This window comes from Acomys minous, assembly GCF_964271855.1.
Source record: "Acomys minous genome assembly, chromosome: 2".
Classification (NCBI taxonomy): Eukaryota; Metazoa; Chordata; class Mammalia; order Rodentia; family Muridae; genus Acomys; species Acomys minous.
Genome location: NC_140484.1, coordinates 92,093,795 through 92,099,794, shown reverse-complemented (window position 1 = coordinate 92,099,794; position 6,000 = coordinate 92,093,795).

Here is a 6,000-nt window from a genome sequence, read left to right as displayed (position 1 = left end):
TCAGTGTTCTCTAGAGAAACAGAAGCTATAGGATAAATACATATATTCTAATTTGTGGCTAGTTGAGATTCCAACCAATCATTACACTCTTTCAAGAAAATATTTGGGGAGATATTTTGTAATGATTTCAAACTCTAAGTTATTTTTTGGAATGTAGGAGAGCACTTTATATTCTGACCCCACGAAGATTTTATGAAGACATTTTGGTGGCTAAGGGAAGGAATGAACAAAGAAACAAGAAACTGGAGAACTGCAAAAGTAAATGCAGGACAAGAGATGCCACATTGTCCTCTTGGCTTTGTTAGAAACATTCCCAACAAATGCTCAGAGAAACCAATAAGTATTTTACAACTGATAAATAATGATAAAGTTTTAATGAAATAAATTAAGATTATTTCTGACTAACCATTAAGATAGAAATTATAAGTATTGAATGCATATCATATACTATAAGTAGATTACTAAATGAAATAACCACTGTATGCTTACACTTAAAGAATGATTATTGATATTGACATATATTCAGTGCATGGGTTTCATAATGATGACTACTGTTTTAGTGTACCATGTCATTTAACCATATACACCTCCCATAACTTCCCCTTTCCCACTCTTCCCCTGTTCTCCTTTTGTATTTTTACTAATACCTTTCCTTTCTTGCTTTCATGTCATATGTAGAAAAACATACATATAGTTCGTATATCTATATAAAATCTAGGACCCACAAATGGGAGAAAACTTGACATTTGTCTTTCTGAAGCTGGTTTATTTTTCTTACATGTTGATGGATTGTTGGCTTCATCTTTGAGCAAAGTCATTTTTATTTTTTTAATTAATTAATTAATTTACTTTATTTTATTATCTAATTAGTTTACTTTACATCCTCCCAGTATCTCCTTCTCCCCTCCCTCCCTCTATGCCTCATCCCTTTCTCCTTAGAGACTTCCCATCGAAAAATGTGGTACATTTTCACATTGGAATATTACTCAACTATTAAAAATAAGGCCATCATGAAATTTGCAGGCAAATTGATGGAACTAGAAAATATCATCCTGAGTGAGTTAACCCAGACCCAGAAAGACACATATGGTATGTGTACACTTTTAAGTGGATATTAGTCATTAAATACAGAATAACCAGGCTACAATCCACAGACCCAAAGAAACTAAGCAACAAGTAGGGCCCAAGGGAGGATGCTTGAATTTCATTGAGAAGGTGAAATAAAACATCTGGGGTGTATGGAGGTAGGAAAAATGGTGGGAGATGGAGTGGAGAGAGAAACTGAAGGGATCATACGTGGTGAGGATGGCAAGAGAGGGAACTGGAATCAGTGGGTTGTATGTCTAGCATAAGCTGGTGATGTAGTGCAATGGAAACTCCCAGGGATCTATGCAGTTGACCCTAGCTAAGGGACCTTACACTAGGGGATCCAGACTAAGAAAACAATCACCTCCTGGAACCAGGCAAGACTTTTAGTGCCAAGGAAGCGGATACCAACTCCACTGCAAAACTCACTATTTTTCTGGCCTATAAGAGGTGTGGAGATTAAAGAGGAAGCAGATAGTATGGGAATAGCCAAACAATATCTGGCCCAACTTGAGGGTAGATAGAACCCATCCCTGATTCTATTAATAATATTCTGCTATACTTGCACGCAGGAGACTAGCATAACTATTATCTGAGTGGCTTCACCAAGAAGGTGATGAAAACAGATGCAGAGACCCACACAATCAATCAATCACTAGGTAGAGTTCTGGAAATCTCATAGAAGTAGGGGAAGATGGATTGCAAGAACCAGATGTGTAGGTTGGTCCCTGTGTGTGACTTCTAACAGTAGGAGCAGGGGCTCTCTGACTCTGTTGCCTGTGTATGGATTTGTTTCCTCTAACTGGGCTACCTTGTCTTCCCTCAATAAAAGAACATGTGCCCAGTCCTACTGCAACTTGATATGCCAAGATGGTTTGATATCTTTCTGGTGGTTTTTTTAACATCTCAGTAATATTCTTCCACATCTTATAATTTTAAGCAAAAGAATATCCAGTGGTTCTGTAGATAGTCCTAATCTACACATATAAGAAACTATAAAAGAACAATTAGATTGTATTGTTTGTTACGGAGGCTTCTAGACTCAATTAGTAAGTCTGCATCTTTTGTCTCCATCTCATTATATCCTTTATATGGGACTCTTGTGAGACCCAGTACTGACATTCACATATCTCTTCTACAGAAAGTCCCAACTCCAATTACTCAGCTTGAACACAGCAGTTACTAATTTCACAGTCATGAATGCCCATCAAGAGTGCTTTTAAATAAGAGAGCATTACAGTTGATAAGTGATAATTCAGGATTGTAGTTTGGTGACTCTTTATTAGTAAACAACCAAAAAAGTGAAGTCTTTCAAAGTTTGTCACAAGGCCATCTAGGCAGCTTCACTTCCCCAAGAAGAAAGTTTTCCTATTTGTGCCTCACACTAATTTACAGTTGTGGGAACCATAATGATACTGTCTGTTCACTAACAACCAGACAGTCTTCCATGGTTCTCCAGGACATAGAATTCACCTAAACTCTAAGGAATGACATATAAATCTTCTAGTCTACCTGTATGTGGTAGTTCATGTCTTTTATTTCTGTACTCAGAGGCTGAGACAGGAGGATTACTATGGGTTTGAGTCTTGGATATAGTATAAGTTACAGACCAGCTTTGTCTCCATAAGAAGACTAAAACAATTTGCCTGTATTTGTTTGTCTATCTCTCTTCTGTCATATCAGTCATATGTCTGTATCTACATCCATATTCACATCTATCCATCTATCAATCATCTGTCAATCTATTTATATCTATACCTATCTATCCTCATCATCACCATCATTTTTCTCTTTATTACCTTCCTATGCCTATCACTTACCATGCATCTGTCATCAATTTGTCTTTATCATTTCTTTCTGTGTCCTTTTGTTGTATCTGTCATTTATAACCTGTTATACTTCTATCTTTCAGCCATGATATCTGTATTTGTCTATATATCTGTATCTGCCAGTTTTACAATCAGAGAGGGATTTAAAGGGAAATTATACTAAAAATATTCAGAATTTATGAACTTCAGCCTTGGCTCTTTCTTCACCTTTCTGATGCCTCCAGGTGTACTTTGCACAAGGAGACCTTTAGCTTCAAAGAATTGCAGCTCTCCTGTGACAACTCAGGCTCTCCATCCTTGGTGAAACTGTTTACAAGGAAAAGAAGATCTAAGATATAGTCTAGCATGATAGAGGACTGAGCAATATATTAAAAGCCCAGAATGCCATTGACCCACATGTCCAGTAAAGAACTTTTTAATGCTTTCTCAATTCCACACATTCTCAGATGCCTTCTGGAACATAGCTGGAGTTTTTATCTCCATCCCCCTACCTAGTGTGTTTGCAAGATACCAACCACTTGTGACTTGAACCAGAATTTCTTGGTTATTCTTTATTTAACTGTGAACACCTGGATTCAATATTTACCTAGTCAATGTGGACCACAGGACCCTGGGGAAATATGTGACTACAGTAAAGTTTGAATGAGTGTTCGTTGAGAATAATCATTCTACATTGATCACAAATCTATCACTGATGCCATGATAATACTGTTTTTAGTCACCTACTGTGGGTAAATAGATTTTGGCATGTTTTTTTCTTTGAAATGTAAAAGGGAAATAAAAGTTGATATTTTCCAGGGCTGTTTGAACTATCCTGGTTGCTGCCCTTAGTCTAGTTTAGGGAAGTCATGACCTGTTCCTATTTTCACAGACTTTATGATAAAGGCATATTCAGTTTATGCAAGTGCTCTTTTCACTTTTATTAATAAGATTAATTGTCTCCTCCGGTTTCTTATAGATTATTTTAATTAATGTTTGAATATTTAATCAAACTTCCATGATTCTAATAGTTTCTAACTTTTAAAGAAGTCCTAAAGATATTTGGCACTTCTAACATAGGCACTTCTACAGTGTCTTAGGCTTTCTCTGTCCAGTACATAGAAGATTTTTTTTATACATAGACGTTGATGAGTTTTAAGTTATATATTTTCTTTCATAAATGAAACATTTACCTTGTACATATGTATTCTCTACTGAATGTACAATTTGCTATATTCTTTCTATTTTCTTATTTTATCCTTTTCACATGTCTTATATGAAGAAAATATTGAATTCTAACAGAGTCTGTTTAAGTTTTTCTGGGCTGCCCTGTGCTTTCATGTTGTAGAACTCAGGTGTGCATCGCCTCCTGGTTTTTATTGAACGTAGCCCCATCAGTGTCTTCTTTTGTATCTGCCCCATGCCTGACATTCATCAAGGCTTCCTGTGTACAAGGTGAAGTTCTGAGTGTAATCACTCTCTGATTAGTGTTTCCAGAGTTCTTAAAAGAAGCCAAGGGTTGACTGCTGCAGCTGCTGATGAGAAAACCTGAGACCACTTCACTGTAAGCTAATATAGGATGACACAGAAATCAAGGAAAATACAGAGAGGTGAAGGAAAATAATATAACTCTTCAAGATCTGAACCTGGAAATGTTAGAAATAAAGAAAGGAAACTAAGGAAAACCTGGTGATGGGAAAATCTACTTAAGTGAACAGGAACTACACACACAACCATCATCAACAGAATACAAAAGACAGAATGGAGTCTCTCAGGCAGAGGAAACACAATAGAAGAAATTTATATATCAGTCAAAGAAAATGTTAAAACTAAAAAGTTCCTGAAACAAAACACCCAGGACATAGAGGACACTGTGAAAAGACAAACAAAAACAAAAATATATAGAAAAAGAAAGGAAGAAGAAGAAGAAGAAGAAGAAGAAGAAGAAGAAGAAGAAGAAAAGAAAGAAAGAAAGAAAGAGAAGATTCTCAGCTCAAAGGATCACAAAATATTGTCAACAAAACCCTAGAAGAAAACCTATGTATCTTAGACAGAGATGCCTGTATATATACAAAATGCTTACAGAACACCAAATAGTTTGCAACAGAAAATAAAATTGCCTGCACCCTACTTAATAAGTAAAACTGTAGATATACAGAACAACCAAAATAAGAATATTAAAAGCTGCAAGGGGAAAAGGACAAGTATCATATAAAGGCAAACCTATTTAGAGACTCTATAGCAAGAAGGGCCTGGGTAGATATTTTAGAGACATTAAAAGGTCATAGATGTCACCCAGAGTACTATATGAAGCAAAACTATTAATCTACATAGATTGAGTGGACAAGATATTATGTGACAAAACAAAATTGGAAAACTATCCATAAACTCAGCCCTACAATATATATTAGCAGAAAAACTCCAACATAACAATGTTAACTACTCACAAAAACACAGGGAATAAATAATTTTATATCAGCAAAACCAATAAAAGGGAAACACACACCCACACTACCAAAACCAATGTAAAAACAAAAGGAATTAAAAATCTATAGCCATCAACATTTCCTAACATCAAGGACTTAATACTCTAATAAAAATATACAGGCTAACAAAACTGATACAAAAAACAGATCCATCATTTTACTGCATATAAGAAACACATAATAACATTTAAAGAATTACCTCAGATTGAAGGGCTGGGAAAAGATTTTCAAAGCAAAATGATGCAAGAAACAAGCTGGTGTAGCCATTCTGACATCTAATAAAATAGACTTCCGCCCAAAATTAATCAACAGGTGGTAGGACACTTCATATTCATCAAAGGAAAAATCCAGCAAAATGAAATCTCAATTCTAAAGATCAATGTTCCAAATGCAAGGCCACCCACATTAGTAAACAAATATTACTAAAACTTAAGTCACTCATCAAATCTCACATATCAATAGTGGGAGACTTCAAGGTTCTACTTTCACCAATGGACAGGTTATCCAGACAGAAAGTAAATGTGGTGGAACTAACAGACTTTGTGGTTCAAATGGACCTAATAAATATCTACAGAACATTTTACCTACACACACACACACACACACACACACACACACAC